Source organism: Amblyomma mixtum, chromosome 3 (genome assembly GCF_055824585.1).
Source record: "Amblyomma mixtum isolate Tamu chromosome 3, ASM5582458v1, whole genome shotgun sequence".
NCBI lineage: Eukaryota > Metazoa > Arthropoda > Arachnida > Ixodida > Ixodidae > Amblyomma > Amblyomma mixtum.
The window spans coordinates 378,963,043-378,989,845 of NC_143014.1; the positions used below are offsets into that span (position 1 = coordinate 378,963,043).

General features: G+C 46.4%; 1 pseudogene; it reads left to right on the top strand.

The window, feature by feature from the left end:
- Nucleotides 1–2,064: 2,064 nt before the first annotated feature.
- On the top strand, nt 2,065–15,894 carry LOC149356936 (uncharacterized; annotated as a pseudogene).
- The last annotated feature ends 10,909 nt before the right edge of the window (nt 15,895–26,803 follow it).

The window sequence follows — 26,803 nt, forward strand, 5'->3', positions numbered from 1 at the left end:
TCGTTCACTCAGGACGCGCTTGGCAGCGCTACAATACGGTAGCGCAAGAGCACAATCACGGTTTTTTTTTTCATATTTCGCGGGCTATCTTGAAATTCTGGAAAAATGAGTCAAGTAGAAATGTCGTACTACAAAAAACTGGATCAGTTGTTTAGTAACCCCGCCTGCAATACAACGAAACACAAGTGACCCTGTGGTGAATATTAAATTTTTTTGCATAATTAATCGATGGTAACAAATTAATTTAGCGCAATTTAAAAAAAAAAATACTCCGACGAGCGCCACAAGACGGGAAACAATATGTATTTAGTTTCAACCAGTTCTGATGCGTCACTTTTTTTTAATCCGTGGTTCAGGTTACGCGAAACACCCTGTATACACTGGACGCGGCATTACTCATGGACCTGGAGTCAGCCGTACCTTTAACGAGAATGAACGAGGTCCGGCAGATGTATTAGTCATTTCAGTAAATATATTTGCATCCCTTTTGTAACGGGCACTAGCGAGTGCCACCTTGCATAGTAAAGTGGTGAACTATTTATTTGTTTTGTACTTGGTCCTCCCCCTTTCCCCCTTTTTAAACTTAATCCTGTTCCAATTCCTTTTTTTTCCAGTAAAGGCTGTTTTTTATGTTGCAAGCTATACCCCAGTCTTCTCTTGCTCGTCTTTACAGCTGATGTGGTAATTTTTTTTCACTACCCCTAGAAACCAAAACTGCTGGAACGCTATGTCCTCTCTGATATTTGCTTGTATAGTCTTATAGTCTACCATAATATGTTTAATGTTTTCTAACTGGTCCCGCATGCTTCACAAATAATATTGCCTTGTTCACACTTGCTTCTCTATTGCCTGGTTCTAAGGCGACCAGATCTAGCCTCAAATAGAAGGTCTACCCTTTCAGATTTCATTCTTACCAACTCTATGTTCACACACTGAATCTTTTGTTTCTACTTTTTTCCTCCACTCAGCAGTCTCAGTTTTTTATTTTTTTCTGATGCTCTTATAACTTCCTGTTCGCTGTTGTTACTTGTGTAGCATGTCGTATGCTTTCTACTCCTTTTCCTCCATCACAAGTCCGCATATTCTCACAATGATACTTCAGTTATGGATGCCTTTCATGGAAAATCAAGTTTGTAGTAACGTGTGAAACGATAGTAAGCTATGCGTACAGTTGCAATAAATCCTGCACTAGAACCATGTATCTTGGTGAATGCAGTGCAAGGAGTGAAACGGAGGACATAGAGATATGAAATGAACATCAGTTATCTAGGTAGCAGTTGACACTGCTATATGATTCAGGACCTCTGGTTCCCAGTTGCCTGTGAGAATAGTGGTATCATTTTGTTCACAATTCATCACTGCACATTCTACCAACAAAGTTTCATGCATTGCGTAGAGATGTATTTCACTCAAAATCACGGGATGCAGTCTCTTCAGTGTTGGCTACCGATTCATTTGTGCTCCCTGTCAAACTCAAGTGCCGAGCAAAAAAAAAAAAAGGATGTTACCTCGTCGTCCCTCGACGTTATGGGTGTTTGCACTGCAAAAGACATTCTGAAAATCAGACCGGCTGTTATTGATCACCTTCAAAAATGGCTTAAAGGTATCGTCTAAGAACGTCTTTTTTTTGCTCGGGGCTTGAGTTTGACAGGGAGCATTAATGAATCTGTAGCCACGGACAGCATCCCGTGATTTTGAGTTAAATAAACCTCGAGGAGATGCATGAAACTTTGTTGGTAGAATGCGCAGTTATGAATTGTGAATGTAATGATACCAGTAGTCTCACAGGCAAGTGGGACAGAGGTCTTGCACCGTATAACAGTGTCAACTCCTTTGAATATAACTGATGTTCGTTTGATGCCTATGTCCTTTCTTTTGTTTTTTTTTGCACAGCATTCCCCAAGATATACTGTTCTAGTGCAGGATGTGTTACATATCTCGCGCATTACCATGAAAAGAGTGCATAACTCAAGTAGCATTGCGAGAATATAGTTCTTGCATGAGCTTACCGCACACAGAGGACGTAATTCATTGCATGATCAAGCTGTACTTTTTTAGATCCAGATGTATGATGCAGAATTGGAAGACTTCATCGACGTTGAGCCTGGTGAACCTATTAGCAATAAAGCTAAAATCAGGGTCACAAGGAAGGTGACACCTCCTATAGATGTGAGTACTACACTGGCATGAACAGTGCTAGGCTGTGAGGTAGTAACTGATATGAAGTGCATTATTTCATATAAAACAAAGAACAGCGGCTTTACTGTAGTGCACACACTGCATGGGCTAGGTGACAGCTATAAAATAGGATGTGGAAACCCGAACAGGACCACTACAGTGCAGGCAAAGAACATAAAAATAATAGATGCCAGATAGAGGATACACCTGTGCTTGTTAGCACCAAAATTATGCGTACTTATTAGGTACAATAAGGCCATAAAAAACGTACAAGCACTTTTAGCTGTAGTGTACAACAAACCTGATTCATGTTTCTAGGTAAAGGTTCTACTGAAGTACATATTCAAATCAAAAACCGGTTGTTAAAGAACACCTTGTTGAAAAGTAGAAAAGTATGGCATATGTTTCCGGCACATCTTTCATTCCGGCCTCACTGTACAGGCACGGACAAAAGTAAACGGAGCAGGCAGCTGTCTTCGAATATTTTCCACGCGTCACCTAATTGAAATTTCCAGCAGTGGTGCGCATGCTGGTAGCGGAGGTTGGTGAGCTCTCTAGTAGACAAACAATGCTTCTTCATTACCAATGGAGAAAGCGTGATTGCATTTCGTACGCAATAGCGTGCTCCGTTTACTTATGGCCGCGCCTGTACATTCCATGAGAAATCAATCACTGCAGCAATGAAACTGGAAGGCACTCAGCATATCATGTGTGCCTTTTTTCAATACAGAGTACACGCGACAGCGCATCCAGCAGACCAATGCAGACCATTTCTGCAGAGGTGGTTGATGCAAGGTGAGCATACATTTTCAAGAGCTGTGACTTATCCTGCTAGTGTGCCACCAAGAACCAAGCATCATGGAATATTAGAAAGCCCACATAATACCTCATACAAGGCTTTTCACCTTGTCAGGCATGTGCTCTCTGCAGGATGTTGTTTGTTAACACCTTTTCACACTTAGTTCATTAAAATGGGATGTGGAGGGCTTGAAAAGCTACAGAACAATCATCTTTACTGCCTACTGTCTACAAGGTATTCACAGAGGTGATCACAAATAAAACCTGAGCAACCATAGACTTCAATCAACCAAGCGATCATGCTGGCTTTTGTAAAGGCTACCCGAAAATATACTCTATTCATACCATCAATCAGCTGATACAAAAATGCACAAATATAACCAGCCACAATACGTATTCTTGACAGATGATTACGAAGCATTTGAGTGAGTAGAAATGTCAGCTGTGGAATAGAGGTGTAGAAGAGGCACATGTAAAGGTGATAGAAAATATCTGGTAGTTGCACAGCCATCGCCCTTCTGCATATAGAAAGTGATGAAATAATTGATAGGAAAAGTGTTGGGCAGATAGACACGATCTGTACAGCAGTATTCACCGCTTGTGTACAGGAGGTATTCAGAGAACCATATTGGGAGGAGTTCAGGATACAAGTTAATGTAGAATACCTTATTAATACCTGATTTGCTGATGATATGGCTTCACTAAGTAAATTGGGTAATAAATTGCAAAGCACGATGAGGACCTGAACAGGCAAAGCAGGATGAGTGCTCCAAAAAGGAACAGGAACAAACCTTTGATAGTCTCGAAAGGGCACAAGAGTTCAAGATGGGCAGCAAAGCATCGCAAGTTGTGAGGGAATACGTCTACATAGAACACATAGTAACTGCTGACCCAGACCACAAGAGTGAAATAACTAGGAAAAGGTTGGGGTGGAGTGCATTTGACAGGAGGAGGAGGAAGAGAAATAAAAAAGGAAAGGCAGGCCATTCATATCTGAATGGAAGCTTACCGGTATCTCTCAAGAGGAAAGTATATAACACGTCTATCTTACCGATACTCACCTATAGGGCAGTAACAAGGAGAATTCTGAAAGGGGCTGGACTTAAACCAAGAACAATACAGCGAGCTATGGGAAGGAAAATGATAGGTGTTATATTAAGAGAAAATAAGAGAGAACAATGGGTCAGGGAATAAAATGAGAGTTAATAATATCCTACTCAAAATCAAGAAAAGATGGGCTTGGGTAGGTCATGTAACGCGGAGGCAATATAGCCGATGATCCCTTAAGCTAAGAGTGGATTCCAAGAGAACGTAAGTGCAGCAGGGCCATCAGAGTCAGGCGGGAAGATGAGATTAGCAAGTTTGCAGGTGTAAGGTGGCCGCAGCTGGCACAGGACAAAGTTAACTGGACGAATGTGGGAGAGGCCATTGTCCTACTTTTGGACGTAGTTAGGCTGATGGTGGTGGTAGTGGTGGTGGTGGTGGTGTTTTAATAGTCTGTGCATTTCTCCATAACCTGATTGTAGTGTTCTCTTCACAGAGTGTCTAGTTCTCACTAACAAAGGTAAAACACCAATCAAAGAACGGTGTTGGGTCAGGCAAGGCAAAAAGATTTTTCCACTACTAGCTGTTCGCCACGCATTTGCAAGAGGTATTCAGGGCGTCGGACTAGAAACAGCTGGAGATAAAGATGATTAGAGAACCCATTAATAATCTACAATTTGCTGATGGCACTGCCCTGCTAAGTAACTCTGGGGAAGAATTGCAATCTCAAATGGAGGACTTAAGCATGCAAAACATAGCGGTAATGCTCAACACTCTGGGAACACAACAGTTTGTGATGTGCAGAGATATAGTGGAAGTGGTGAAAAAGCACATCTTACCTGAATAAGTAATGACTGGTGATCCAGGCCACAGGAATGAAATTGGAAAAGAAGTTAAGAGGAGCAGTGCATCTAGAACCCCAGCCTGCCTGGCGCATTCCATTATTGCTTGTGAATGGAAACATAACATATTTCCAAGAGAGATCCGCTAGGTGGCGCCGCCCTGGTTAGCTGGCTGACTATCGTGCTCCGTTTTTCACCTGCCCCTGGCCTGGTCCAGGGCCTTGCCCGCCCCTGGATTTACACTCCATCGCGTCAGGAAGACATCCGCACCACGTGGACACCATTGGCATCACGGCCCGCTGTCGAGCTGGCGCTCCAAGCGCCTCCAAAAATCTGCTGCGGCGCGGCGCCTCACTAACCCTAACGCGCCGCGATTGCACCTCTGGCATGCAGCGTCTCAACAAGCCCCTGAAGCCGAGACCACCCATACCTCGCCGATGTCAACTTCTTCCGACGCGGCCGCCGCGGGGCCTACTCCAACCACGCTTACAGCCATGTCTCAACCGGCTGCGTTCAACACCGACCACACCACCGCGCCCATTTCCGCCGCGTTCACCGATGCTGGGAGCTCCGAATCGACAGCCGCAACGCAGCCGGCAGCGTTCGTCACCGCCGCGGCGTCCACTGCTGGCCAACCCCACGCATTAAGTGAAGCCAAGAGCTTCGGGCCCACAGACGCATCGCAGTTGACTGCGTTCGTCGCCGCAGCCAGTGCCGCCACACCTACTCGGACCACACTTCCCGCTCACAGCAAGTCCAGCACCTTGGTACCTGCGTCGCCGATTGCGGCTCAGGCTGACGACACAGCAGACATGGACCTTGCGGCGTCCCCGGTCGACGGCCATCTCATTCCGGCCCCTGAGGTCGGCTGGACCACCATCGGTGCCTGCCGTAAGCCTGCCTCCGCCACCCGCCCCCGCACCGAGCTCATCACAGTTGCCGTCCAGCTTCCCCCTGGCACCCTCAACCCCAGATACCGCTCTACGACGTGCTTGCCGCAGTCGTCTCCGCTGCACAACTGTCCTCCGAGAGCAGTGCGGAGATTACCCTTCAGGCCAAGCCAGCCCAAAGCCTCGTCTTTTTAAAAACTCATTCGCCTCTCACCGCCCACCTCCTGCTTTCTATCACGCATCTTCAGCTTCACGGTAAGCCTATCACCATTAAAACATGCCCCTAATCCTCCCATCTCATGCCTCGGCGTCATCCATAACGTCGGTAGCCACTTCACCCCTGATGACCTCATGCATGATATCGAATCATTCAAAACCGATATTCTTGCTGCTCGTATGATGGGCACCACTCAGTCTGTGCTCATAACTTTCGCTGGAACCGTAATCCCCCACTTTGTGTATTTCAAACGCGTTGCCTTCCGGTGCCGCCCCCATACGCCTAAGCCTCCCACCTGCACCCGTTGTCTCGCTCTTGGACACCGCGCCCACCAGTGTCCACAGCACAGCGTTCCGGCAAAGTGCCGTCGCTGTGCTGCTCCTCTACCCGCCGACCCTTCCGCTCATGTATGTGCCCAGCCCTGGTGCGTTCATTGCCAAGTAAACAACCACCCCTCCCTCGACCCCACTTGCCCCTTCCTCCGCGATAAACAACGCGAGTGTGCCAAAGCTGCGTACCTACGACGCCTAGCTTTGCGCCGGGCCACGCAACCCACCCCCTCCTCCTCCTCTAATTATGAACCTCCGTCAGCTCCGGTCACGTCACCACCAGGCTCCTACGCCGCCAAAGTTAAAGGCTCCTCGGTTCCAGCGTCCCTTTCCAGCGTCTCTTCCACTGCACCACCCTCTCCATCCCTGACTGACGAGAGCCGCTCCTTCGACCTCCGGCTCGCTATGCTGGAACGCCAGCAGCGAGAGCAACAGCGCATTTCCCACGACCTACAACAACAGATCCACGCCTTGACCCAAACCCTCCAGACAACCACCTCATCTCTTACCTCCCAGCTTACCAAGCTAAATGAGCACCTTGCCACACTCACCACTCCTTCCTCCACCGCCCAGGTCGCCCCTTTGGCTGATCTTCTCGAAACCACCACACAGGCACACCACACTCGCTTGGTTCAGCTAGAGACGTCGGTTCTGCACATTCTTACCACCCTCCAAGCACAATCCAAACAATTAGAATCCTTCACTTCTACGCTCCAATCCCTGCATGAGTCACTGCCCCCGGCCAAAAAGAAGGAACGCGTACCCTCACGAAGTTCTACCTCTACACTATCATAATGGCTTTTCGCGAGGACCTCGAGATTGTGCAGTGGAACTGCCGAAATCTGTGCCATAATAAGACACCCCTCCACCAGTATCTACTCGCCCGCCCCTCCCTGCCCCATTTTCTCCTTCTCCAGGAGACCCGGACGGTCCGCCTGTTCCAGGCTACCGCGCCAACCATGCCACTACGGCCACACCACTTGCGTCTATTTATGTACGTAGCGACGTGCTCGTGGAGCCACTTGATATCCCCTCCGTCCTTCTTAAATATTTAGTTGGTGTGGTCTATTACCACCCTTCTTCCCGCGTCTCACTCCCCCTTTTGTCTTTCTACAACCCCCCTGTTACCTCCTCTTTATTTCCCGCCCTGGGCAAGTTCCTTCACTCTCTTCCTTCCAACTCTCCTCTCCTCTTTGGTGGTAACTTTAATGCTCCTCACGCACTCTGGGGCTACCCTCAAACCCGGCCGCCTCCTCCACTGTCTGGCCCAGGAACGCCACCTGACCCTTCTCAATACTCCTGGCTCCCCTACTCGAGCGGGCACTGCCTCACAGCGCCCCACGACACCCGATCTCACTTTCGCTCGGGGTTCACTTTCATTTCACTGGCAAGTGACAGCCGAAACTCTTCTCAGTGACCACTATCTTGTCCACATTTCCACCTCTCTTTCCCACATCCCTCGATGTCATCCGGTCACTCATACTGACTGGCACGCCTTCCGCGCTAATCTCGCCTCTGACTCCTTTCAATCCTAGGACGACTGGACGTCGCGCATCACTGCAGCGCTCACCTCTAGTAGCCGTCGTGTTCGCTCTTGTCACCCAGTCCCAGACCCAGATCCTCACCTACTCCGTTTATGGCGTCGCCGTAAACGTCTTCAACGCTCCTTCCGCTGCCAACCCCACAATGCCCAACTTTCTTCCCGGATCACTGCTCTGCGGGCCGAGATCGTCGCCCATTGCGCCTCCCTCGAGCACTCTGGTTGGAGTGCTCTTTGTGACCGTCTTGACTCTGCATTGCACTCGCGATCCACATGGTCTCTGTTCAAATCCCTCCTTGGCACTAAGCCTGCCCTTGCTCCCACTCTAGCTAAAGCCCTCACTCAAGGAACTCCCTTCGATGTTTTTGATCAGCTCGCCTCTCTCTATCTCCCGCCCCCTCTGGCACCCTCCTACCCGGTGTACTGCGGTAGACCTAACCCCGATCTGGACCAATCCTTCACCCTCCGGGAGCTCGAATCCGCTCTGGCTGCTAATGCTACACGCTCGGCTCCCGGTGAGGGTGCCATTACATACACCACACTTCGCAACCTTCCTGACTGCGCCAAAGAATTCCTCCTTAAAACCTACAATGATGCATGGGACAGCGGCTGCCTGCCTAGCTCCTGGACCTCCTCCCTCATTTCTATGATTCCAAAGACGGGCAAGCCTCCCTCTCTCTCTAACCTCCGCCCAATCTCCCTGACATCATGTGTTGGTAAGACCCTTGAGCGAATGGCCCTGACTCGCCTCTCTAATTTTCTCGAGACGAGGGAGTTCTTCCCTCATTCTCTCATCGGCTTCCGACGCCACATCTGTGCACAGGACATGTTTCTGGTTCTCCAGCACACGTTTCTGTCACCTACCTCCACTCAAATTCACGCACTTGTGACCGTCGATGTTCGCAAGGCCTTCGACGGTGTTTGCCACGACCACATCCTTTCCCAACTCGCCTCCCTAGACTGTGGCTCCCGCATGTACTGTTATATCCGCTCATTCCTCTCTAAACGTGTCGCTCGCTTTCGAGTCGACACCTATCTGTCCGACCCCCACAACCTCACCCGAGGCACTCCTCAAGGTGCTGTTCTCTCTCCTACCCTTTTCAATCTTGCTATGGCCCCTCTCGCCTCCCAGCTAGCTGAAATTCCCGACCTGCATCATATATTTTACGCCGATGACATCACTCTCTGGTGTTCGTCTGGCTCTCCCGGTCACGTACAGGACACCCTGCAACGTGGCCTAGATCTCATCGACTCCTTTCTCACCACTGCTGGCCTCTCTCCTGCTCCTGAAAAATCCGAGCTCCTTCTCCTCAACCATTCCTCATACCAGCGCTCACACAACCACTTCGTCTCTCTCCACCTTTCTGGCTCTACCATTCCTGTCGTCACGCAGTGCAAAGTTCTTGGCTTTCCTTTGCATGCAGCCAAGAATGTGCAAGCCCTCCACCGTGCTGTCACCACCTGCCACTACGTAACTCACCTCCTGCGGCGCGTGGTCACTCGGCGCTCAGGTCTCCACGAGGCTCATGCGTGCCGAGTTGCCCACGCGCTGGCCCTCAACAAGGTCTTGTACTTTGCACCCTACGTTTCCTTCAATCAGACTCAACTTAAGGCTCTTGAGACTGCCCTTGTGGGCCTCTACAAGGCAGCTCTCAACCTCCCTATCACTACCTCTACCACTAAGCTCTTTGCCACAGGCCTCCTCCATCCTCTTCGCTCTCTTCTCATTCTCCATCGTGACTCGCAGCTTGCCAGGCTTTCCCTTACCCGTCAGGGTCAGTGGTTACTGACTCAAGCGGGTATCTCGCTCATTCCCTGCTCCCCGTTTACCTCTCCTATTCCCACCCCGGCTCCCAATCTTCGGATCCTCCCCCTTCCGTCCAACATGTCCCCCGTTCTGCACGCCGGCCGTCGTCATGCGGCCGCACAGCACCATTCACCTCTCTTTGATACCCAGGGTGTAGCTTACACGGATGCCTCCTTCGTGGCTCCTCGAGGTTCCTGAGGCTACGCCCTGTACCACCCCCACCTCCCCGCTCCTGAAACTCACACCAGCGGGCCGTTTCTACGCCCTCCGGATGCATTGTCCCTCGAGGTCCTCGCCATTGCGCATGCCCTCCAGTCATTTGCCCTCCTTCCCTCTCTTCAAGAGTACACAGTCTATTCAGACTCACAAGCCGCTATACACCACATACAGAAACGCACCCTAACCCCTTCTCTTCAACAGGAGGTCGAACGAGCGGTCTCCACATTGCAGCCTTCCATCGTTTTCCTGCGCTGGGTCCCTGGGCATTCAGGGATTGACGGCAATGAGCTGGCTCATCAGCTCGCCCGTGACACACTTTTCCGGGCACCGTTGCCCGGAAAAGTCCCCCTGGCCCAAGCCCTCGGAGGACGGTGGGAGACTCACCCTTCGCCGCATCATAAAAGAGGTCTACCTCGAGCTCCGCCTCGACAAACGCCTTTACCCTCCCCCTCATCCATCACTCACAGTGCCGGAGGCTCGCCTTCTTCGGCACGTTCAAATGAATGCAGTCATCACCCCGTCCCGCCTCTCTCTCTATCGCTATCGATCGGACCCTTCCTGTCCCAACTGCCCCTGTATCTATGCGGACCATGCCCATTGCCTCTTCTATTGCCCGGCTGCTCAGCAGTCGGGTTCCTACCCCCCACCATCTTTATCCATCACCACTTGGCTCGACTGGCTTGGAGCTGAAGGGGAGGAAGAACAGCGACTTCTGGTCGCCCAGGCGGTCGACATGCTCGGCCTGTAAATTTTGGCCGAATAAACGTCTACTACTACTACTACTACTACTACTACTACTACTACTACTACTACTACTACTATTTCCAATCACTGTCTCATTGATCATTACACAATCACTGCAGCACAAAGGTTTACTGGCAACCTGGTTCTCATCACACATGCTAATGTACTTTCTTTTGTGATACTAGCTCCGATTTCTATCACAGCTCTCATACTGCTTCACTTCACCTTGTACTGCTGTATGCTGCATCGCAGGCATAGTTCAGCACAGCTGCTACCTATTGCTGGTGAAACATTGGTGCTGTGGGTTACAAGGCTCCTTAGTCATGTGTAAAGAGCAAGCAGTCACTTCACCATCACCCTGTCTTTTGTAGAGCGCATTTCCTGTACAGCGTTTGTAGAGTAGCCAATAACAGCAGCCGCAAAATATGTTGGTATCTAGGATATATAAAACAATCTTGTATTATTCTCAGTGACTCCAAGTACTGTCACCAGCAAGGGTGGCAAGACATGGAACTGTTTTCGAAGGCTGTCTTGGGGCCATCATTTAAAGGCTTTTGCAATGTTATGGAAAGGTTCATTAGTATGTCATGCAGTGAAGGTTGTTAAGTGTAAGAGCACTTGCTGCTGGGCTAGTTGGTTTTGGTTCATAATTAAATAGTTTTAGGCACAAAAACAGCCAAGACACATAGGTAGGTGACACGTGACCGTTGTGAATTGTGTGCCACATGTGTCAAACTTGATGTATATCAAAAATAACTGACTTGTATGTTTCCTTCACTGTGTTGCAGTGGCAGCATTGTGCACGACGTGAACGCCATACCATTTGAGGACAGATTCGATTATATGGGATTTACCTTGGCGTCCTTGGCTCCATATGAAGATGTCCTCAAGCGGCAGACACCAATTAGTGGCCACGTCAGACGGTTTATCATTGATAAACTGTTTCATGAATGTTTTAAGCTGGCGTGGTATGTGGTGCTTCAAACTATTGCTTGGCATTTCTTGCTGCTCGGCTAGCATTGTTGCAGTGTGATGTCTTTAAATACTGTCAGTGAAAATTGTGAAGTACCATTTACTGCATGTAAATCACAGCAGTAATTATTGCTGTAGCCTGTAGTACTATCTACCAAAATCGTCACAGATAGTGGCAAATCAAAGATGTAATATTTCCACTTAAAAGAGTGCAACATTTCACCTCTGTTCTAGGTACTCATCCCGCACACTGTACCGTGTTGCTGCCGAAAAGCTTCTACAGAAATATCCGCATCTAGTTCATCGAGTTGGGAACGGAAGTGGTTTGGTGACCATACATAGTTTGTTAGTTTTCTTTAATGAAATTTAACTGTACTGCAACACTTGAAGAGAGTTTGTGGTTTCAATGATTTGGTGGGCCATATTAGTGTGTGATAATGAAGCTTGAGGCGAGCACTCTTTGAGGGCAGTATGAGCATGGGAAGCTTGAGCACTAATGCTCACTTAACATGGATAGTTTCGATAGATGCTGAACCATTTGGCAATACATTCGCTTGCTCCAAAAATGCTCAGGTCATGGACTGTACGTGTTGTACTTAAAAGTAACGTACAAGTGTCTTTTCCATGTGACACCACAATCAAGCACGCACACGTCAGAAAATAATTTGTGCAAATCGATAATAGTGCCATCACTACAAATCCATAGAGGTAAGCTCTACCCACATTCAATTCTTTGGTGAACAAAACTGATTCATCTGTTTTTATCTCAATGCAATACACATTTGCAGAAGAGTAACTGCAGAATGTCACGTTTTGGTCCTGTGCCTTCTTGCCAGTGCAATACAAAAAGCACTCATGAGCAAACCTTTGGTTATCCTGTTTCCATAGGCACCTGATGATGGCACGGGTTGCATGCTTGCAAGTTTAGTGTGATACACGTTCCTTGAATCCCTACTTGTCTAAACATTTTTTTTAGATCTTTTGTGTCCAATTTTTTTTTACAGGAATGTTGGGTGCTAGGCCTGCGAAACAAATTTAAAAATATGAGGAAGAAAACAGAGACGATTACAGAAGAGATGCTGGCAAAAAAAAAAGAAAGCACTCGGGCGCAGCTGCAAAAAAAGGGGGGGGGGGGGTGAAAAAGACACGGGGGCAGCGAACAAGAAATTATGCCGCCTCTTCGTGAGTTTTTGCTTCAGCTTGTTTCCTGTTAGAAATTTCCAGCTAATAGTATGTTACTATGTTTCGATTGTGTCGGTGCTGACTCTCAGGGCTGGGGGCAAAGTACACTTTATTACACATGCGAGTAGCGTGGTTTTGGGGGATCCTGATCACTTTGCTAGCTTGGTAATACCTAAAAATGATAATACTCTGCTTTATGCAAGATGAACTACTTTTACCTGCTCAAACATAACAGCCTGTTCGCAACCATTTTTCTTCATGCCAAATTGTGATTACAAAATATTGCACACTATTTAATGAAGAATGGCCCATAGCTGCACTGAGTTCCCGGGTGTTTCATCTCTCATAATCTAGGTATGATTCACGAATAGCTTGGATTTGTTCATGAATATGCATACTCAATTACTGTCCGGAAAATATGTACTTTCCAAAGTAATTTGGTCCCAAAAAGCCGAACGGTATCAGTGCACTGATAATTAATATTACAAATAACTGGTGCTCAGATCAATCCTGCTGTTTCTTGTAACCTTCAGACACTGAATTTCTTTATGCTCAGTGTGCTACGTTAACATTTGCATTATTATTTCACGTACCTTCACGAGGTAGTTCAGCCATTTAATATCAATGCACATATCGTGGCCACTGTGGCTGCATTGTGGTGGAGGCGAAATGCAAAAATTTCCACATGCTTTGCAATGCCACTCCAATACCAGATGGTCTAAATTAGTCCAGAGCCCTTCACTACAGAGTCCCACATAGCCCATGCGTTGCTTCAGGATGAAACAACTCTAGTTGCCGAAATTTCCAGCCCTCTAAAATGGCACATGTGCAGCTTTGAGGCATGCCGCAGTTCAGTATATAGCCACTCCGATTTACCATGTTTATTCCTGCCTATCAATGTATCCTGTGGTGCATCTGGACCTACAGTAGAAAGGTTTACTTTGACAATGGGGCTACTAATAGCTAAACAGCAAATATTTTATGATGTTGATGTTAAAGACTGCATAGTAATACTAAATTACTGGTGGTACTGAAGAGTGGCCATCTAAAAAATGGAGATCCTATAAAAGTGGTGTAGCGGCTAAGGTGTTCCGCTGGATCTATTCCTTGGCGGATTTTGATGGCGAGAAAATGCAGAAAAGTCCACGCGCTAAGGTTTCTGTGCATGTTAGAACCCTAGGCAGTTCAAATAATGGAGAATCTTGCTGTACGGTGGCTTTTTTTCTGCCCCACCATAGTACAGGTATGTGCCTGAAAGCCACTACCTTTGCTTCGGCTTTTAAAAGCTGGTACAACTCAGCAAATGGTTGGTTGGTAGGTTGGTTGGTTGATGGGGTTTAACGTCCCAAAGTAACTCGGGCTATGAGGGATGCCGTAGTGAAGGGCTCCGGAAATTTCAACCACCTGGGGTTCTTTACTTGCACTGACATCGTGCAGTGCAGTGCACATTAAAGAATCCCAGGTGGTCAAAATTTCCGGAGCCCTTCCTGCCATCTAATTATTATGAAAAATGTTCCTGTAAGTATTTATTGAAATGGAAAGTAGTAAGGAACTTTTGTGCGATGCGTTTGCCTTTAGTTTAAGGAAAAGGTATTAGCGGGTAGTAATGTGGGAAAAAGATGAATGCGATTTTGTCACATGAATTGAAAAAATCAATTCCAGATTGCCTTTAAAGGGCTTATACTGACCCCACTTTATTGGAGTAACTCGTTCTTCTCATTACAGGACTGCAGCCACTGTTTTGTTTACGGCGAAACAATGGAGTCACTCGAAAGCCACAATGAGTGGCTTAGACAAAACCTGGCTGCAGACAGCAGTGAACTGCGGCTACGCTTGCTGGCTACGGCTCAGAGGCGCCATCAGGAGCTCCGGACTATGAGCATACCAGATGCTTTGCTCTTCTTTCCTTTCCTGACAACTGAAGCATCGGTACGTTCAGCATTTTAATATTTTGTGCATTGTTTTAAATGTGCTCTTTCCTTTTTTAGCTCTTGATGGAGTTTGATATCCTATTCAAGAGAAGCATTGCTGATGCCATGAAGGGTGGTTTTACGTCGCTGCGCAAGATCCTCGTTGAACATGGTGATGAGCATGAAGCCGCAGCATTGGCCCAGCAAGGAGATAACTACAACAACACAATTCAATTATTTTCGTTTACCACTTATATTGCACTTTTATTCTAAAAGACAAGGTGACATGAAAGGGTGCGTGTTAATCTTTTCAGAAGTGCCGCCTTGGAAATGCATGGCAATGCAGGTTTCCATGCTGGCCAGTTACGGCAAAAGGCAATGTGTGGGGTTTATATCAGGTGTCCGAGCTAGCTTGCCAAGGTTTAAAATTACACCGGAGCATTATAGATGGAGGCAACTTCAACCTGTACTTTGTTCAATGAATAGTTAAATAAACTGAAAAAAAAAATTCGCCCACTGTGTTCTGGGCAAATTCCAGGGCCCAATTGTAGACCTGACAAAAAGCGTCTAATTCATCAGTTTTTATTTTCATAAGTGCTACTGCTGGTGGGAGCGTAATGAAAGACTGTAGCGTAACACTGTGGTCCCCCACAAAGATGCCTCGATAGCTGCACTGTCCGACAGCAAAAGCACTGTGTGCACTGCGAATCGCTAGTGGGCATCTGCGGTCTACAAACTTCCTCTGCTTTGATTACTGACTTCTTTCCCTTTAAGCCCAATCCTCTAAAAGTATCGCATGAACTGCTCCGTCATTAAGTATGCACACAATTACCGGAATTGCCAGCCTCGCAGTACGTTTTCAGCTTCTGAACATGATTATCCCAACATCAGTGATAAACCACTGTATGGGGGGTATTCATTTGAGCCTCAATGGCCGCCATGTTGGTGCACATGGAGAACAACGAAAGGCAGCACACCGTGTGTAATCGGCTTTTCGCCATTCGCTCTGTCCTGCACCACTGAAGCTGCGTGCCTTACATCAATTAGCCATCCATCACAACATGCATGGCCCGAGTATTCGCCAATATTTTAGCTCCTTTATGCTCAGCTCAATATACAACTGCCGATGTCTAAATTTTTCTCCCCTATATGTGCCAAAGGCATTGAACAGCTGCCAAAGAAGTGTGTGAAGATTTACAGTGCTCACTTCATTGGCAACTAGTCATTAAATGATTACAGAAACCTAATTTTAAATGCATATTTTCTTCTTCGTAATGATGCGTTGGACATTAGAATATCAGTCACCCCATATATTCTTCTAGAACCATTAAATAAATTTTAATGGAATTTTTTCTTGATGCTGTTTTGGCTTCAACAACCAAACAATGGCTGTGAAGCGTACGAAGTGTTCAGGTCACATGAGGCATAAAAAAGTCTGCGATATAACCACTGATATGCCGATTGGTCTCATTGCAGAACTTGAACCAGGCTGGCTTAAGTATTGTAGTGAATTAAATCTACATCCGCGATTATACTGTACTTTTTTTTATGCCTCACGTGACCTCTAAGACTCGTCGAGCCATCGTTCAGTTGTTGAAACTGAAACCGTAACAGCATCATAAGAAACTTAATGACAAATTATTTAGTGATTTTGGGGAACATGACAGGGTGATCCACATATACTAATGTCTAACCCATCATTTGAAAGAAAAAAACAAGCAGGCAAAAGTCATACTTGGGCAAGTCAGTATCAGTGATCCGTGGCATGAGGGGTAGCATAAACCAAGACTATGGACAGTGAATGGATACGCATACCACAGCTGTTAACACGAGTTTCAAAGGATGAGGCTTCGAGTGGGAAAGGATGTCAACACCATTGCAGTTGCACCAACTGGAGTCCCCTTTACTGGCTAGGTGAGATACACATTGCACACAGGAGAGCAGTTCATGCGAAGACCTCCAAGTCTCCCTTGCAATCCTGGGACACAGGGCCAAAACATGCACGACGTTCTGTGGAAGCGTGACACCTTCAGAGATGTATACTTTGTTGTCTTTTCTGGATCTCTTAAACGGCCAGAGCGAGCAAAGTTTCTTGAGCTGGGAATGCCAGAGGATTTCAGTTGTTTGGACGGCCAGTAGAAGATTCTCTCGAAGTTGACACTTTGCAGCATTAGGTTACAGGGCACAGCTAAAAGGTTTTTCAGGCGGCGTGTGTAACAATGCCATTCAGACTTTGAATTTTCTATACCTTTCGGTAGTGGCCTGTGTGGGTTGTAACTAATGAAAAGTTGTCAGACGCCCTGAGGTATGATACTGAAGAGATACAGAAGACAATAGAGTGTGCTGTGTGGTGATAGCAGTGAGGGACGCGGTCACGCACAGGTCTTAGGAAACATGAGAAAAAGACACCCGAAGAACTAGAAATATAAATGACACAAGGGTGGAAATCCGGGCGAGTCTGTATCAGTGATCCATGGCACGAGGGCTAGGGCAAACCAATACAAGAAAGAAAGAACGCATACGCACACCACAGGTGCTAACATGGACTTTTGAAGGACGAGGCTTACAGTGGGAAAGAACGTCGATGCCATCAGAGGTGACATCAACGTTTTTATGCCACCTCTGATAGCATAACAGAGCACGTTCTATTGCCTTCCGTATCCGTTTCAGTATCCTACCTCAGGGCGTCCGACAATTTTCATCAGTTACAACCCTTACACAGGCCACTACCGAAAGGTATGCAAAATCGTAAATTCTAAATGACATCATTACGCACGCACGCCTCCTGAGAAATCTTTTAGCCGTACCCTGTAACAACTGAAATCCTCTGGCATTTCCAGCTCAAGGAACTTTGCTCCCTCTGGCCGTTTAAGTGGTCCATAAAAGACAGCAAAGTATACATCTCTGAAGGTGTCACGCTTCCACAGAACGTCGTGCATGTTTTAGCCCTGTGTCCCGGGTTTGCAAGGGAGACTTGGAGGTCTTCGCATGAACTGCTCTCCTGCGTGCAACGTGTATCTAGCCTTGCCGGTAAAGAGAATTCCAGTCGGTGCAGCTGCAATGGCGTAGATGTCCTTTCCCAATCTAAGCTTCATCCTTCAAAACACCGTTAGCGCCTATGGTATGTATTCCTGTTCTTTGCTCGTTGTCTTGGTTTGCACTTCCCCTTATGCAATGGGTCATCAAAAATTGGGTCGCCGTCTCATGCTCCAAAAATAATATTTGCACTATACCGAATATAAGACTCTGTACAGCTCGAGGGCTAAGAATGCTCAAGCATAAAACCAGTACACCGCAATAAGCTACTCTTTAGCACTTGCTTAAATCAAGTGAGATCTCTGAAAGATTCTAATAGACTGAGTGCATCATTACAGCCATGGCAGCTGTCGGGGAACTATAGTCAGGTCCAACTGAAGAACGCGGTGGAAAATGCTCCTGAAAGGAGTCCGTCCGGCCAAGAGCACTGACGATTTCTCATGACATAGCGATTAATCTCCTAGTGTGACACTCCAATGTCTGGCAGGTAGCTCTATAACATTTTATTTACTGCAACGTCTTGACAATCACTCGACACCATTAACTGGAGGACCGCCTTTGAAGAGTATCTGCCGCTGCATTCGTGAGCTGTATGCGACTATGGGCGCTATTTAAGACGGCGTGCAAAGTGCCAATTGTCGCAGTATGGCACGGTCAAACTACACAATTGTATACTTAATAGGCATTGCAAGAAGCTGCAGTTACCTCTATCATTGATTCACTGATTGTTAGATGCATTCTTATTTCCTGCAGACAGAACGAGTCGTTTTCCAGTACCCGTTCGTTACTCTAGCTTCAGCAGTAGGATGTCTTGTGTTTTGCGTCTGCACATATCGTGCTTTACACTAGTAGTAATCTTCAAGACAACAGACCGAAATTCTCGAGACCCGTGTACAGTGCGATGTCAGCGCACGTTAAAGAAACCCAGGTGGTCGAAATTTCTGGAGCCCTTCAGTACGGCGTCCCTCATAGCCTCAGTTGCTTTGCGACGTTAAAGGGACACTGAGGTCAGGACAATAGACACGACATTCGTCGTGTGCCAGCACTTCCGTTTACTCGGCTATCTCGTCATAAAAAAAGAAATTCTTACTAACCTGAAGAGTAAGGGAGCGCGCTTCACATCCACATTCGTCTGCCGGTGGCACCGTCGCTTTGCCACGCTGCAGTGGGAGTTTGCGCTCTCTATTGACACGTACAAAACAAGCTTACCGCCGCATAAATTTGCTCTGTTATCTTTGCTGGCATTACTAAAAGTACAGCCGACAGCACGCTTAACACGAACGCTCGAGTGCGCGCCCTGCACTGACATTACAGCTGCTGAGCGCTGGGCGCTCCTTTTCGGACCATGCTGCACGGTGTGTTTTGCGGTAGCTGGCGACAGCTGGTGCCCTGTTTCCACCCTAACATAGTCTCAGACCAAGTGGCGGTGGCCTGGAGGCGCTAATGTCAGTGGAAGACAGGCGCTCGAGCGTTCGTGTTGAGCGTGCTGCCGGCGGTACAGTCCGGTTCACGCTTCGAAGACCAGCAACGCTTGCTGCTTTCGCACACCACTCCACACACAATAGTCCTCCTCTACGGTCTGCATCATAGAGGAAGGAAAGAACATAGCCTGCATGTAAACTTCCGCGCTATCTCGTGCACCCGCGCCGCCCGCGCTGCCCATGTGAACGCGGCGAACGCGGCTGCTGCTGATGATGATATGGCGCCCCTCTCTAACACGACCTACTGTGCTCTGTAATAGGCAGTCACCTTTCGTCGAAACAAATTTTCATTTTTTCATAGTTCGCATCTCATAGCTAGGGTTTTTAGTTAAAAAAAAAGTTAAAAAAGGGGGTGTGGGGGAAGCTGGTGCCTCAACTATCCTGAAGCAGGACCTGTCGCGTTGCTCTTCATTGGTAGCGATGTGCCCTCCCTAGGCGTTGCTTTACGCGTTGCGCTAGTTAAAAGAGTGCAGACACCTAATTTTGGTGGCATATTTTCTTCTATGCTTAATTATATATAATCAAATTATTCTCTCGTGCTGTTTCAGTTTCGGTTTCAACCACTTTGTGAGGTCAAAGTTGCGTTTTGGTAACGAGAGGCATGCAAAAATTGCGATGTAATCGCTGCTGCTTGATTCGTTGTCATTTTAGCTGTTGGATCAGGCTGGATTTAGGCTAGCGGGGGTTCTTTAACAAAGCAGCGATTATATCGCAGATTATTTAAGCGTTGCGTGACCCAAACACTTCTTCGACGCTACAGACGGCATTCGGCTGTTGAAACCGAAACAGCATGAGAGAGAGATAAATTTGATTATAAATTATTTATCGATCGTAGGCGAATACCACATGGTACTCCATGTATACTAATGCATTGCGCATCACTGGAGAGAAAAAAGCACGCACCGAAAAGTTAGGTGTCTGTACTCCTTCAATGTTCTCCTGTACTTTCAAAGTTCTTTCCTTCCTCCATGCTTATGACCAAGCGGCCATGCATATTCACTTTATCGACCATGCGGGATGCAGTATAGTTCGCTCACTCACCCCGACAGCACCGATATAGCAGTGGTATCAAGCGTGTAATTTGTGGACGGAGCCGCGCTCGATGGTGTCGTGAATGAAAGTGGGCGCTCGCGCAATATTAAAACTAATACCTGCGACCTGGCCGTCTTGCGCGGAAAACAGCGGGCGCACTGTTTCTGCACCCTACTCGCCGGACGGCGTTCTGCGTCAGGTATCTCGCAACTGGAGCCTCTGCATTCCGACGCATGGCTTCGTTTCTGAAATTGGTGACTCTTCGAATCGACCTATGACTAAAGCGTTTCTACCGGCATACCGATACCGCGAGCCAGCGCGCCTACTGTTTCCAGCACTGAACGCGCGCGCGAGAGAGAGGACTTTATTCACACCGACATGGACCTTGGGGCAGGGGCTCAGCCAGGGGGCGCAACCAAGGCAGATGTTACTTTTGATTTTGCCGCGCACGCCCATTTCAGTGTTTTCCTTATCACAGTAACGACACCATCCAGTGCGGCTACATACCACAACTCCACGTTTCAGAGCACTGCTGTAGTGGCGAAGAGCCACGTGCGATTATTTTCTTATTTCGTGGATTCCTTTTTCCACGCGGAAAAAAATATAGCATACATTAAAATGAGCCTATGAATAAGAAGCTTTTTGGAACGTGCTATGATTTGGCCCTGCAATTTTCATCCAAAACACAATAGCTGAAAAGTTTTCTTATTTAATAATTTACTCAATTGAACATCATACAAAGGTTCCTTCAACATAGAGTGCAAAACAACATGGTTGTGGTTGTCTCCACCTATTGTGCCTCGGTATATTGTTAATTTGGCTCTATTTAGCTAGTACAGCTGATATATTTTTGATCATGGACACCTGAGCCATAATTAACAAATGACATTTAGCTTTTCTGTGTGCCCTGTTCTCACCTTATTAGTTTACAGTCAGTCTGTACCTTGGTCTCGAATTTGTCGCAGCGTGAGATCTTCTCCCAGGCATTTCTTTCGCGAAAATGATGCATGTTGCATTTGCACTTTGTTGGTTGGAAATTTCAACCTGCCGTCTGACACAAGTTCTACATGACTGTTTCTGCAGAAAATGACCTGCAAGGGCTGCTCACTGTCACCATGACAAGGCTGAAGGAATCAATTGAGGCAGTCTTAACTGAAGTAAGTGTCTGATCTATTGATTTAGTTTCATGCTAATAATAAAGATATATGGCAACACAATGCGATGCAACAGTGATAGTGTAGTGGCAGCAGCGAGTTCACCGCCAACGTGCCACCTGTTCTGCGTCCACTGCAAACACTCTACTGGCCGTGGTTCTACAAAAGTTACCAGCAGTCGTCTCCGCCCTTTGTGTGTGCTCTGCAAACTAAGACTGACTAGCCAGCCTACCCTTATGGTGACTAGTAGTGCGCAGTGCCTTGCACTGTCAAGACTATGTGGCCATGACACTCTGTGCGGGAGCAATTGTTGCATGTTTCTGGCGTGAAATTTAGTAGCAGTGGATTTACAAAATGTCACCAGGTTCAGTGCTAGTTGTGCTGCATTTCTAGAATAAGTGGCAAGAATGGAAGCTAAGCTAAGTAAGCTGTTCTCCCGGCTCTTGCATGACAGTTTTCACAACTTGACTAAGCATGAATATTCCAGCCCTAGTGCAATCACCAAATCATGCTATCTACCTGCGTTCTTTTGTCCTCATTAGTGCACCTCTCATGAATGTCGCTCTTCATATGTACTTGCTGCTTGGTTTCCATCAATAGCTTTCACCCTGAGGCCTTTAGCGCAGCATAATTATTTGCTTGCAGCTAATGCTACAAGCAAAACGTTTAACTACGTCTATCTGTATGAAATAGCCTAATTTCTTGCTGCGAATATTGCTTCAAGCCTAAAGGTGTGTAAATGATTATGTGTGGTTTTTATTCAATCTTCATTACAGAAGGAGCCTCCTTTGACTCCATGCCTCATCAGGACTGACGGCAGAATAAGCCTCTATGTTGATAAGCAACACCTTTTTGAGGTGTCATCCCTGCATGCAGGGATGGCATCTCTCTTCGCATCTTTTTGGGTATTCCACATTGAATACCCCCAAAAGGCGCATAGAACGTTAACCTTTATGCAGCACGCCTTAAAGCACACAAAGCCGCGCATCAAGTCATTGAACCTAATAAACATCTATAAGGGTCATGGAGGTGGCTCTCCATAAATGTATCAAGAGTTTGCTGCAAATCCTAATGTTGTAAATAATGTTTCAAATAATGTTGTAAATAGTTTTGTGAATAGTGCCGTGAATAGTGTTGTAAATAGTGTTCTAAACAGTGTTGTAAATAGTGTTGTAAATAGCATTGTAAATAGTATTGTAAATAGTATTGTAAACAGTTCTGTAAGTAATTTAAGATTATTTCATCTCAGTGCCTGCAATTTGATTTAAGCATTCACTCGAGTTCTGTGCCCCCTCAAGGAGAGAAATATGCTCATGTTGCATCATGAATGCCACTTTATAATAGGAAATTTACTCCAAAAAAACCTTGCAGAAACTCCTTCAAAGGAGCGGAAACACTCCTGAAAAGCTCTCTAAAAGGAGAATTTATTACTGCTATTTGGTGCCATTTTAACCCCTGTCCTGAGAGAATTAAAAATGTACTCCTCTGGACACCAAACATACCTCTCCATATTTGAGAGTACAGCTGGTATTAAAAGGAGCATTAGTACTCCTTTATGATCTGAACATTTACTCCAAAAGAACACCTGTCCTAAGAGGATTAAAATTTCTACTCCTTTGAACACCACAGATACCTCTCTGCATGTGAGAATAAAGCAGATACTAAAAGGAGCATTAATACTCCTTGATGATCAAGAAATTTACTCCAAAAATAACCCCTCTTTTAAGAGGAGTAAAATTTGTACTCCTTTGAACACCAAAGATACCTCTCCGTACGTAACAGTAAAGCAGGTACTGAAAGGAGTAAATGATCACAACATTTACTCCCAAAAGAACCCCCCTCCTAAGAGGAGGAAAAATTTTACTCCTCAGTGAACACCACAAATACTTCTCCGTACGTAGGAGTATAGCAAATACTCCTTTTTTGAGGAGTAACTGAAACTCCTTTTCGGGCGTGCGCTACGCAATGGGCCATTTACTCATTTCTGGGTATTTTTCCGTTTGCAGTGTAGGTGCGTGTTTGCGGGAGGGAGGTGTAGGAGTGTAGCGGCGAGCGGCGCGGTTTTTTTTATACCTTTCTTTTACGAAGCGCTTGAGCAAAGTAGCGTTGGCGGGGGGCCTGTTCGTCGCACGCTCCCGGTGCTGGCATCGGATCACAACGGCGCATTTCATCCTAGCTGATCTTTTGCGGCCGATTTGTGTGTCGACATTTTACACTACTGACGTGTGTCACATAATCTGATTAAGTAAAAAGTAACCAATTGCGCCTTTTGGAATGCGAGTATGCTATTGGCGCGGAAGTTTCGGTTGACAAGGATAAATTTGCTCTCAAGTGCAGGGACGAAAACATATGTAAGCTGCTGATGCACGTGCTAAACACATACACCTTCAAAATGTGCGCTGAGTAGTACAGCTACACCGCAACAGAATATCTTTTGATATGTGTGTCTTTTGCAGCACATTTAAAACAAAAGACCGTAATAAAAATATCAGTCAATGACTTTCCAGCTCATCAAGTGAATTTCTTTGCATAAAATCTCTGAGCATTATGTGCACGTGCAACCACTGCAGAACACAGCATTATTCCAAGCCTTGTGTAACAAGGGACGTCTTGGGATAGTGCTGCTGCGCGCACATATGTGCTATTTGATTCATGCGTCTTCATCATATGCAGTGCACATCCAATGTAGCTTATTTTTCCTTTCGTTCCGAGCATGGTCACCTATTTTCTACGAGTGTGGCCGACATAATATTGAAAGTCTTTGTCTTTCAATGCAGTGGTTGTTTAATATCTTCAATTGTCAAAGTAATGCATTGAGCACAAATGCATATTGGTCAAAAACATTTATTAAGGCTCTCTCGACCAACATGAGCAGCGACTGAACACATATGGAGTGTAGTGCTACAATATCAGTATGTCACTATAAACACTGGTCCCCCACACTGAAAGTAGAACAAATTTTTCGGGTAAAATATGCAAGTATGAACGTTAATTAATGGCTGTGATCTGCAGATATTCTGTTCTGACAGCAAAGTGTTCACAAGAGTGGCCTGCAGACATTTCATAATTTGAAGGACAAAACTTGCTACCATCTGCAAACACAGGATGCCCTGCTGCTAACGCAGTTTAAAAATCTAGACCATGTATGTTTGATGCAGCCAGGCCATAAGTAAGCACTAAAGCTAAATATGCAGTGTACAGTCATCCTACTAAACCAATGATAGTGCAGAGTGAAAATATGCATAGAAAAAAAATGTCTCAAAAGGCGTGTACATGAATGCATTACTCTACATGAAAATAGGCGGTGGGGGCACGTCCTCGACTCTAACAGAAGAAATCTTGCTGCCACCTGCAAACACAGGATGACCTGCTACTAATGCAAGAGACAGAAACCAAGCCAATGTATACAGAGAAAGGGAACGAATTAGCACTGTGATAAAATATGTAAAAGTTTTCAGACATCAGCAAAGCACTAACGTGCACGTGCCTCGTTATATTCACCTTAATTGCTCGAAATTCGGCACTACACTGTTAAAGAAAGCCAAATGCTTCTTCACTGGCTGTGGTGATGCAGAGGCTACAGTATTCAGCTGCTTAGCATGAGTTGCAAGTGTTATCTCAGCTGTAGCATTCACATTTCATTGGAAACAAAAAGAAAAAATGTCCATGTGCTGAGAGACAGTGTTAAAGACCCCAGATGGGCGACATCAATTGGGGACAGGTGTTCAGTGTGGCATTTCTTACAGCTACAACACAGCTTCAGGACATGAACTCCACAAAAAAGACTTTACACAACTGCGCATAGATCAAATGTGTTTCTTGAAAACGGATAGTGAACATGGGAGGCTGTAGCTTCAGGGTTCTTGCCAGCATTTAGACAAGAGGGCTTGTCTTCGCCCACACGAAGGCAAGTGTTCTTGTTGAAACACTGGCATTCCCAAGATCTTTCCTCCCTTGTTCACTTTGTGATGATCACAGTCATGCCATGCCAGCTGAAAAGAATGTATGAGTGTTCTTCAAGCATTCCCCAGCACAACACGCAAAGCACACATGCAAACATATGAAGAAAACAATATATATGTAATGTAAGAGCAGCATGTGCAAATTACATGAGATACCCATCTTCAGGTTTCAAAGAAGAAGCTGAATAATTTGCAGACAGATGAATTTATCTGTAAGAGTCAGGCTGGAGATTTATGCAAAATACAAGTACACAGTTCTTTAACTGGGTAAGCATCATAAAAATTTTCGATAAGCAATTGCTACCTAGTTTTTTACTATGGTGCATGTACTCCTCGAGCTGCCCGTATCAATATTGCTCAACCATTATCTAGCGCTAGCAAAGCAGGACATTATACGAGGTACGATGCACGTATTTGCATCGCGATGTTCCGTACTGCACTCTCAGCACGCAGATTTCGTACTAATAACCTTCTTAATTCTGCGCTTAATGACACACTCGGTGCATGCATGCTGCACTTCAGTTCGATGTCAGGCTTGTCTCTCGCCAACAGCGTAAGTATTGCACCACTCGCAAGTCGGACTAGATGCGACGACGCCAGGGGTGCACGGTGTCAGCCCACTACCTTCGACGGAGCTTGCTTTTCAACAAAGTGCGCAAGTGAAAATCGCTGCGCAGCACGTTTCGCTTGGCGTAAGCAGATGATTCGATTAAGTGCTCACTTCAGAAACTGAAACGTCGTGCACGCGACTTGCAGCGTGAAACACCAAACCTGACTTATGACAGTCCACTGCTAAGCCACGGCCGACTCGAAAACACTCTGACGACGCAGCGAGCGCAACTACGCACAACACATTCAAAAGTTTCTCTTCGAGCGACGCGGCGCTACCCGAGCTACCCGAGCCGCGCGCGACCGCCGCCCCGAAGCTCGGCGGAGAAAGAAGAGGAGAGGCGAGCCAACTTCCGGTTGCGAGGCGGCTTCACAAAAAGTGACGTCAGGGCCTCTCCTTAGTTCTTTCCTTCCTCCATGGGTTTTTCCTTTGGTTTTGCGCCGTTGAAATACAACCTACAAATGAGCTTTTTTTATTACTAATACTTGAATTATGTTCACAACAAAAGCAATGTAAATTTTTTAATTATTTTTTTTTATTAATTGCGAATACCAAAGCGCTTTCAGATGATTGTGCTGGCATGGCGTTTGTAGCAGCTGCGATCCTGTGATTCCATTACCCAGCGTGCCTATATAGTGCCTAGAATACTGGCAAGTGTGGCAAGGGCGGGCTTGGCGAGCGTCCCGATGTTGATGATTTCCGGCGGCGCCCGCTTGGTGCGCTGTTGTTCGGGTGGGCGCTGTTGTTCGGGTGGGCGCTGTTGTTCGGGTGGGTGCATCTGCGTTCAATACGCGCGCGCGGAGCAGCGCGAAGCAAACTATTCTTTTTTGTATTTGAACCGTTCTTTAAAAAAAAA